This window comes from Erythranthe guttata, chromosome 8, assembly GCF_056151865.1.
Source record: "Erythranthe guttata isolate IM_541 chromosome 8, IM_541, whole genome shotgun sequence".
Taxonomy (NCBI): Eukaryota; Viridiplantae; Streptophyta; class Magnoliopsida; order Lamiales; family Phrymaceae; genus Erythranthe; species Erythranthe guttata.
In genome coordinates this window covers 9,805,325-9,815,845 of record NC_142540.1, presented here as the reverse complement: position 1 = coordinate 9,815,845, position 10,521 = coordinate 9,805,325, and the positions used below count along the sequence as shown (strand labels likewise).

Below are 10,521 nucleotides of genomic sequence, written 5' to 3'. Positions count from 1 at the left end.
ATGTCGTAACATGTAGTCTGTCTCAACAGATGAGTGGACTTTGATATGCATTCAAATTCAACAAGTTTGTTTCGGAAAAAAACTTGAAATTTGTAACATAGAAGGGGAATTAATAGTCCATTTTTGAGCTTTATGGTAGAGTAAAATGTTGTTTCTTTATTTCGATCTCAATACTTAATAGCAGCATATAGATACCGAATCATTAATTTAGTCACACGACTAATCTCTTTATTGTTCATTTCATTCTCCGCTTCTAATCCTTCTCGTAGTGAATGAGGTTTTTGCTTTCCCTCTTTATTTAATTAGACGACCAATAAGAAATAATTTCCTCCACGTGTTTATCTGTCTCATTTACTTTTTAGTCCCTCTACACAAAAAATTGATTTGGTTTCAGTAATGGAGAGATTGCAATTCTGACAGATATCTTAATTTTGGTTGAAGATAATACATATATATATATATATATGTAGCTTAGTAATGAAATTTGGTCTCATAATGCAGGTTTCAATCATGCAAGTAGCCTCGGAAAAGAAGGTTTACATATTAGACCTTATCAAGCTCTATAATGACGCTCCAAGTGCGCTAGACGAGTGCCTTTCCTGCATACTGCACTCACCGAGTACGTTAAAACTGGGCAAGTTATGTCTACATCTTTTAGTACAGAAACACAATAATTCTGTGAAGAAAAGTACACTGTAATCTATTTCGAAAGTTGCATGAATAAAAAAGAAAATTAACTCGATTCAGTTCTTTTAGATTTTGAGTCCAACTATGCCTTCTTTCATTATTATCAAAGGCATTAGTCTGCTTTATTATATGTTGTTGCTACTGGTACCCTTTTGGTTTTCCCCAGCGGCGAAGCCAGGATTTTATAACTTGAGCTGCCGAATATACATTCAAATAAAAGATAATGTAAAGAAATTAATGATAACAATGATTATTTCAAGGTTTTCGACTTAAATTTCGGGGGTTCAGTCCGATTTTTTTTAGGATTTCTTGTTTTTTTTTTTTTTGACAAAACAAGAAGATAGGAAAATAAAAATCTTAGGACTTCTTTTGCACTAGTTCGAACTTTGGGTGGACTAAATAATAAAAATTGAGTGGACTAAATAAATATAATCTAATGGATTTTTTTTTTCAATTCGGGGGTGGGCTTGAGTGGACTCATATATTATTTTTATGTTTTTTTCAATTTCAAATTCTTAAATTTACTTTTTATATAAAACAAAATTGTTAAATATTATAAGAGCACACTAGAAAATACAAATGCAATAAGTTATATTATTAGGATTTTTCATCTCCTATAATGTATTTTGCAGGCTACAATTTTCAGTGTGATGTACATCAGCTTGCACATTCTTATGGAGAATTGAATTGTTTTAAGCACTTTGAGATGCTGCTTGATGTTCAGAATGTGTTCAAAGAACCACGGGGTGGTCTCTCCGGTCTTGCGGAGGTAAATCTTTTCAGTTTCTTTTTTTTTTTTTTTTTTTTCGGATTTTTTGATGTTTGTGTAAAAAAGTTTAAAACTAGTTATTATGCATTTGTTGGAAATAGAAAATATTGGGAACCGGTCTGAATAAAACTAGACGAAATAGCAATTAGGAGCAGCGACCTCTGAGTGTATATCAGGTGAGAGTTTTTGTATTTAACATTTTCCGATCACGTTAGTCGTGTTGTGTTCAATGATTGATGTGCATGCTCTTTTGTTTTGTCGAATTGCCTTTTTGTGGACATGTTAATTAATGTCTTTGCAGCGAATCAAAATTCTTAAGTTTTGAAGTTGATGTATGCAATTGAATATATAAATACAGCTGGAATATGCTGCTCTTGATGCTGCTGTGCTCGTCCACATATTTCGGCATGTAAGAAGGCAATCCGAGCAACCTTCAGGTGCACAAGATGGGCATGCCAAGATAGAATGGAAATCATACATTGTATGGACTCTCTCTCTCTCTCTCTCTCTCTCTCTCTCTCATTGTATGGACTTTCTCTCTCTAACACACCATCCAACTATATATTATACAGATTTCCCATATGGGCAGCTCAAAAGGGCCGGCAGTTAAACCGGAGAAGCGCGCGAAGATGAATAGGTTATGACGTTTCTTCAGTTAGGTAGAGCTAGTGAGCCTATTAAAAGTAGAGTTTACATCTGATTGATTTTTATTTTAAACAATTTGATGGTTAGATAAAAACTTGGATATGTTGGCAAGATACACTTGTTTTAAGAGAGGAAAGTGTACAGTGTAAAAAAGTGGGCTACTTTTTTCATTTGGATAGTAGTAGCAAAAAGAAAACATTGAAAAACACAAATAATATGAATACACATGCACAAGTTTCACACAACTAGAAATAACACGTGCATGGTCATTGTCATTGAAAACGTGTGATTTAAACGTCCAGCATATGAACTATTCTATGATTATGCGTCGATATGTGGTAAATCGTAAATATTTATTTGCTAAAATGCATTGATATACGTTTCTTTTAGCGAAGTTAATCAACACTTAGTACCAAGTCTACTAAATAGGTACGTAATGTGAAATTTTTATTTGTTTGTCTGAAATAAGAAGCAAGTTGTTTATTGTTTATTTGCTTGAAAGTGACAAGTGCTGAAACTTTACAATGTTATGCAAAACCAACTACACTACATAAGTTATTATTCCCTTGTTCATTAATCCTTCTTCACTTGAATGAACCGAAAATATTTGCTTCCACACGGTGCATTTGAGTTCTTTTTTATTTTCTTGAATAATTGTTGTACGGTCTCATCATCATCACTTGAAATGTAGACTTTTTAATTGCAAATATTTATTTTCCTTTGCTTGTCGTTGATACGCGTAAAACCAACGTATGAAAAACCGCAAGTGTACAGTATTGCGTTTTGTAAAATAGTGAATTCCAGATATCGATCCACAGGGAATTAAGTTCCTAAATCTACCAAGTACCGTCATTATACTATCCTAAACTTTATCTAGACGAACAAAAGAATGGGGGGTGAAATGAAGCAAAAAGGAAACAAAAATAAAAACAACGGTTCGCCAGTACAAGCGAGGAATTCCGACGTGTGATGGCTTGTAGGGTAAAATCCACCAGTGTACTATCGATAAAGATCTACAAATCCGAATCTATTGTCAATTCTATGTTCGCTAACCCAGACACTAAAATACCCTAACCCCCGTCTCCAGTGTAGTTAGAGTCTACCCACAGGTCCAACGTCTCCGTCAGAACCTGATATTAAGAGAGCATTTAGGTCAAGTCCCTAAGGGCTACCCGAGGTGCATCACGTCTCCGTTTCCACAACCCGAGCTATGTGTTCCTAAAATCAAACGAGAAATCCTCTCTCGAGTTCATTCCCATTTAGAATCAATTCAACTGTTGGCCAAACAATCGAAAGCATTTAATACAGGAAAACATAAACATAATCAAAGAACGACAAATAGATCACAGATCTGGAAATCAAAATCAATATATACAAGGTTTCATTTCCCTAAAAGAAAATGCTCAGTTCATTACAAACATAGCATCAAAATGAAGAACACGAGAAATTATAAACTAAACGTAAAGAAAATCTTATGAAAAACCCGAGTCGAAACCCTCGTCAAAGCTTCCCGCGAAGAACTGGCGAGAACCGAAGAGAAAACCGAAGAAGTCGAGAGATAATCGAGAGTTGGTCGAGATCTTGTAAAATGAATAAGAGACCTTCTATTTATAAGAAGAAATCATTGAAAAATATCTCGTCTCGAATTTTGTGCCCAGATCGCGATCTGGGCTTCTGGATCGCGATCTGGCAGCCTTGGAAACTGCGCACCGCCTTTCCAGATCGGGATACGGAATGGTGGATCGCGATCTGGTTCTTCATCAAAAACTGTACTGTGAGACCCCCCCAGATCGCGATCCAGGAAGGCTGGATCGCGATCTGAATCTGACCCCAATTTGCTCTCTGTAAGACCCCCCAGATCGCGATCCAGGAAGGTTGGACCGCGATCTGGGCTTCTGCGCCAACTTCAAACACTGTTTTGACCCTTTTCTAGCCCGAATTTGACAATTTGTCATTTCACAAAAGTTCTAGATCTTGAAGTAAGCTTTCTAATGCCACGTGAGTCAGCTCAATCGGAGGTCGTATGAAAAAGTTATGCTTGAAATACGAAACACTGCCACACCCGCGATAATGCACTTTTGCACGTGTTTGGTTTGATTTTCGGCTTCGCTTCCAAAATCGTTTCGAATCGGCAAAAATAGCTTCTCTTTACCTAAAATAGAAATAAAACAAGAAACGCATAATATGTACAAATAAAGCCGAAAACTCGGACGAACAAAGACCAAAACTCGAAGATTCGATAAGTAAAAGTTGTGCAAAATGAACACTTATCAGTCGTCTCTTTGTTTACAGTCTTGGAGTTTTTGTCTCCGTGGCACCCATGAGTATTTCATCTTCAAGGGTTTTGGGTTTTTTTTCGTTGGACGATTTTGTGTACATTTTTTGTAGCCTTTTGGTTTTTGGGTTCTATTTATTCGATCGCTTATGCTACAATATTAAGTTGACCTATTAACAACTGTTGCCTTCTTGTTAAGAGCAATGAGAAATAAAAACTCCATTCTTGTTTGTAGCTCAATCCCCAGAAGTATTGTGTTACGAAAAAGAACACTATAAATAAAAAACTGCATTCTTGTTTGTAGCTCAATCCCCTGAAGTATTGTGTTACGAAAAATAACACTATAAATAAAATTTGTTTGAAATGTTGAGTAGATTTTTTTTGTCACCTTCGCCACTGAGATCAAGCATTCATTGCCTAGACGTTCAACATGCAACATTGTTGGTTCTTCTATAAGTGCTCTTTAGTTTTCTTGAACAATCATAGTCTCCTTACTAATGAGACAAGGTGGTAGGCCGTTCGGTGGATTCCAGAAAACCTCTGGCACATCGATGTCAGACACCAAGAAAGCAGACCCTCGCCAATACAACTTGGCAGCCATTTGTCATGCTACTTTTCTATATAGAAGAGGCCCCACCGAAGTGATCGTAGTAGCGGGTCCTTCCACATCATTATGAAAGAATTACTTCCCTTAGATCTTAGATATGTAAGCTTCCTCTAGTTCTATATGAATAGGTCTACTTCACTTGTTATAAGATGAGCTCTCCTAGGGCCAGGCTCATCAATGGGAAGCTCCTTGCGGATTTAGCAACAGTGGTCTTAAAAGAAACCTATATATGTAGTGTATTTTTACATTTTTAATTAATAATTTGAGTAAATAGTAGTAATACTTTTCTATAAAAGGGTAATTATTTGATCTTGTACCTCGGTGTTGTTTCCGAAGCTTAGATGTTGCATTTTCTATGAGCCAGTGTATCTCCATTCTTGGAGATTGCTGAATTCATTTTGTAAATGAATCATACCAGATGTATAATTTATTTTATACCTTCAATAGTGGCTTTCAAAAAATAATAATCATCATATAAAATAGAAGATACGAGTTAGCTTGATTTTAATGACATTGAGGACATATTTACTCAGTTATTTTGAATCTGACCTTAGATCGTAAAAGTATGTTATGTATTCCTTTCCTTCATTGCTAATGCTTGTATTTTCAATGGATCATTAATTTGTGCTAACTCGTGAATAAATAAAATAATTAATTAGCATGAAACTTAATTTATATATTGAATTCTATGATCATATACCATGATTAAAGATGTTGAACTTCCTTATTTGATATAATGAAGCGTTAACTTGTATTATCAACGCCATTGTTGTTTTGTAACTGTAATTCACTTAATAAATATATTATTATGTTACATATTATGTAACTTATATGATTATGTAAGCGTGATTTTGATCTTTGAATTACAAATTAATTGCCCTGGTATTTTCTGGTTGTGACATGTGCGAGTGAAAGGATCGAATTTTGTGCTGCAATTTGTTGAAGTTCACTTCCTTCACTTGTTGCCATGTCCTCCCAAAGTGAAACTATCATTCATTGACATATGTAATAACCAAATGTAATAAAATAAAACATATGAATGTTTTTATGTTAATGCATTAGTTATTCGTTCTCTATCAGTGTTATTTCTCAAACATATTTAGTAGCCTCCTGTAGTTTTAGTTGCTTTCTTTTCTTTGATATTGATATCAATTCAACATACATCTAAGAAAAGAAACATTGAGTTTTGTTAGTAATATATAATAATCCATTTATTAGCTTATGGGTCTGAAATATTTGTACTTATTGCTTTCATGTTGTGAATAGTAGAACCTATATATGTAAACTTCATAAAGTTGCAATATATAATATTGTCTACATTGTTGTTTCAACAATTTCCTTAATTGTTGTGTACTTCTTGAGGACCAACTGCATTAGTGGGTATGCATTGAAGTAATCTTGGTTACTGTAACAGAAGTTTCGGTACATAAGAAATTTTCGCCTCCGTGCGGTCTGGTTTCCACACAAAATGTTTCACCCTTCTTTTCAATTCTCTTCCCACGAACTCACAAGGACTTTCATTAAAAAAGTAAACATAACAATCATGAGTATGTAGTGGAAAACAATCACACAAAAGCACGCTTACGGGCAAAACTGAACCTTTGTATTATTTTCCAAAAATATATGAATGAAGACTACAATACACTCACAAAATCTGACCTCAGATGCTCAACAGTGCAATCTGAATCCCTCTTTGTCTAGATGGTCGGATTTGTGCATAAAAGCCATATAAATACTGTGAAGATGGAATTTTACTCATTAAATTATGTAGGGTCACTTGGCGGCACACATGCCTTTACACTTGGCTAACTATTACAAGTTATAAATGGGCCGTTCTCATGCTTTCCAGACCTCAACCGCGCCGCAACCGCTCCTTAAACTGCTCCTGAAGTTAGTTGTAGGGCGCTTGACTTGTCCGGGAGCGTGCGCGCACTAAACGGCCAAGACTGACTAGCCGGTTGCTAGGCAGCCTGCCAGCCGTGCCTTGCCTGTTAGAGTAGGTGACCGGCAAGCCAACTTGTGGCTGTGGTCTTTCCTTTTATCTTGTAATATAACAATCGTTTTTTCGTTCGTAATAATAAAATATCTTATTTGGCATTCTATATCTGTTATCCCATGCAAGCAGCATAGATATAGTCCTAACGAGTTACTCTATTACTGTGAGTTGATCTAGTAGAATCGTGAGATAACTCAGCAATGTAATGTAACTGTTAAACCTTGTTCCTAGTCGATGGGTTACGCCAATAATGAGGATACCGGCCTTTCCCTTTTGAGACTAGCACTTAGTGTATGTGTACTGCGTCTCATCAGTCCTCGGTGTTGTGACATCGGCATACTTGAGTGGGTGCTCATACTGGATGAGTTCACTGAACTCCCTCGCCCTAGAAATCTATAAGTGGTTCTCATTCATCGAGTAATAGGTTTCTAAGATATAGTTGTACACCATTAATCCTTAAGACCCAGACATCACCGTGACTTCACTAGAGGACCGATTGTATCGTGACCTGTCCCTGAGTCCCACCGCGGACCGCTCCAAGGGCCAACGTTCGTGCAATCCGAAATCTAGTGTGAAGTCTGTGCATTGTAGTAGGGGATTCGAGCGCTTGAGTAGTCATGGATGTCCTGTGTGTTCTGACGGTTTATAATCCATGGAATCTCTGGCCAGAGTTGATAGTGGGGTGATTAGGGAAATGTGTTTCCCTAAGTCGCACACGAACGGATTTATAATACCTAGAACGTTCGCACGGTTATTGAACTTTATAAGAGGTCTCGGTGAACCAATGCCTCTAGTTCAATCGGGACATGTGCTACGAAGGGATCGTACTGTACGCTAACTATATCATAAGGATCTTGCAGGCACTTCATTTGTATCTAGGGAATCATGATGCGTAGTTGCTAGACGCCAATCTTGATTCGTTGGGCACCGATTTGATCGGGATTAGGTAAAATGAGTTTTACTCTAATCGGGACTCTTGGGAGGAGTTCGTATAAGAACAATGTGTTGTTCGAATCACAAAGAGTTGTGAGCCCACGGCTAGCATACACCTGAACCATTGAGGGTCACACTTCTCGTGTAATATAGATCCTTGATAACAACAAGCATAGATTAATGTGTTAATCTTTGAACGATTGGATGTCGATATGATTGAATCCAAGATTCGTAATTGTGAATTGCGAATTGGAATAAACGTAGAGAAAGAGAGACATGCGGAATTTAGTGAACTTTCTAAATTGGGAAGTTTCCCGATTTAGCAAGTCCACTGAAGTGGAAGTTTCCAATTTTGGAAATTGGAAATTTCGAAGAGGCACTCGTATCGACGAGGACTTTGAGCTCGTCACAAATATAATTTTGTTATAATTTTGTGAACGATCGTTTATTAGAAACGAGGCCGACGAGGGAATGGGTTTAATGCATCAGTGGGTCAAGCCCAATGACTTAAGCCCGCTAGGGTTGTAAACCCTAGGTATAAATAGACCTCAAACAAGAGTTTGAGATAAGATTTTCAGCACGAAAGCCCTAGCCGCTCCCCTCTTCGGCCGTTGCTCCACCGGCGCGCCACCGCCGACCACCGCCGGAAAACCGCCGGTTTTTCTTCTCTCGTTTCCTTCGTTTTATTCTTGTTGTTATCTAACTCGTTTACATCTAGTGCTGTAGTTCGAGTGGGTCGAAAATACGAGGTGAAACCTAATTGGAGAGGAGCTGCTGCCCCGACGAATCCACGCACCGCCGCACGCGCCGCACCGCCGCTCACGCGCCGTCGCTGCCGCTGCCACGCGCCGCCGCTGCTGCTGCCGTTCGTCGCCGCTCGTTGCTTGCTGGATCAGCTTGTTCCAGCCGTGAATTGCAGCCCCGTGGATTGGTAATTAGTAGCTTGTACGTGACTCGTTCTAGGATTTCGATTCGTCGAAATCTCACGCTACAAGAGGTAATTAAATCGGAACTTTCGTAATTCGATTCGAACATGTTCGTATGATTATTAATTTGCGAGCATGAGTAATACGTGATTACATGTTTCGATTTTGTGAAATGAAGTATAAGCATGTTTCGTAATTTTCGGTTTTACGCGTTTTTCAATTAAATCGATAATTACCATATGTATGGCGGAAGCGTTAAGGTACGTTGACTATGTGATTAGTTTATGCATGTAATCGAAACTAGTTCGATATAAAATTTTTAAATTCCGCTGCGTATACATGCACGATCCCCAACAGTGGTATCAGAGCCACGGGTTAATCGTTTATTTGTCAACGTGTTTATCGTTTTCGAAAGCATGCTTCGATTTGTTGAATTGTTGAATTATTGGTGTTATCTAATTGGGTGTTTTAATATTAATTAAATATTTTGAATATTTCAGAAAATATTAAAATTTTTAATTTTGAAAAATTTGATTTTTGCTGCTGTTTTTCAGCTGACCGAACCGGTCCGGTCGGACCAGTCCGACCGGTCCGGTCAGCACAACAAAAAAAAAAAAAAAAAATTTATTTTAATTTGATTTTCTGAAATTAATATTAAAAATTAATTGATTTTTAATTTTTGAAATTATTTATCAATTAAACCCAAATTAGATAATTGATCCATTAATTTAATTTGAATTCAAAGAATGGTGTTGGATTAATTATTTAATTTAATCGTTAAATTAGTTTAATTAATGGAACACAAATTAGATGGCAAATAATTAATGGACTTCATTTTTATTTGATTGATTTATGAATGAAGGGAGTCCGTTAATTATATTTGCAATTTATCGTATTAATTAATTAATTCATGAGATGAATAATTGTGATTAAGTACGATGATGATCGTATGTCTCTCTTAGGATCAATATGCGTTTCCACATACCTAGAGAACATAGTTGTAGGAATCACAAACGATCATAACCTAAAACTTCCGATGAGCTAATAAGATTTAATAAATAAAATCCCTCATTCTTAATCAAGAATAATTATCAAGCTATAAAGAAAAACCAAATTGTTGAATTTTTCTTTCCTTCTACCAACAATTAAATTATGTGTAGCCTCTCATAATAGTGCAGTAAGCCGTGCTAGCGGGGAGTGCTATTGTGGGATAAGCTGTAATTTAATTGACATTAGATGGAGATACGGTCATAGATAAAATTATGTTGGATTAATGTGGTCGGCTAGATTAACTAGGGATTGCATTAGTTTGATATAGTTGGATCTATGACATCTCATATTGGTAGGCTAGACTTGACACACGAAGATTTTGATATTCGCTAGATTAACTTAGGTCATTATCAAGTGTGAGGTAAATCGATCTTTAGGGTCACATAGTGATGTGATTGATAGTACTCTACCTTTAGGCTTGTGTAATCGGGATAGATTAACTACGGGTTACATTAGCGCTATTGGACCTAAAGCCCATTAAAGAAAAATAAGTTTTCTCGATTGTCTGCTAGAGGGTGGTGGAATTCGATAAAATTAGTGGGAGAACAATTAAAATATAAAAGTCCAAAATTTTAATTGTAACGATTATTACGAACTAAACTCTAATTATTGTCTTCTTAAAATTTTCTCAGC

General features: G+C 36.6%; 1 long non-coding RNA gene across 1 annotated transcript; it reads left to right on the top strand.

The window, feature by feature from the left end:
• The first annotated feature begins 1,318 nt into the window (after window positions 1-1,318).
• LOC148768487 (uncharacterized) lies at window positions 1,319-1,951 on the top strand. The gene is made up of 3 exons (XR_016032850.1): window positions 1,319-1,456; window positions 1,558-1,632; window positions 1,815-1,951. It is a non-coding gene; the product is annotated as an uncharacterized LOC148768487 (long non-coding RNA).
• Window positions 1,952-10,521: the final 8,570 nt, after the last annotated feature.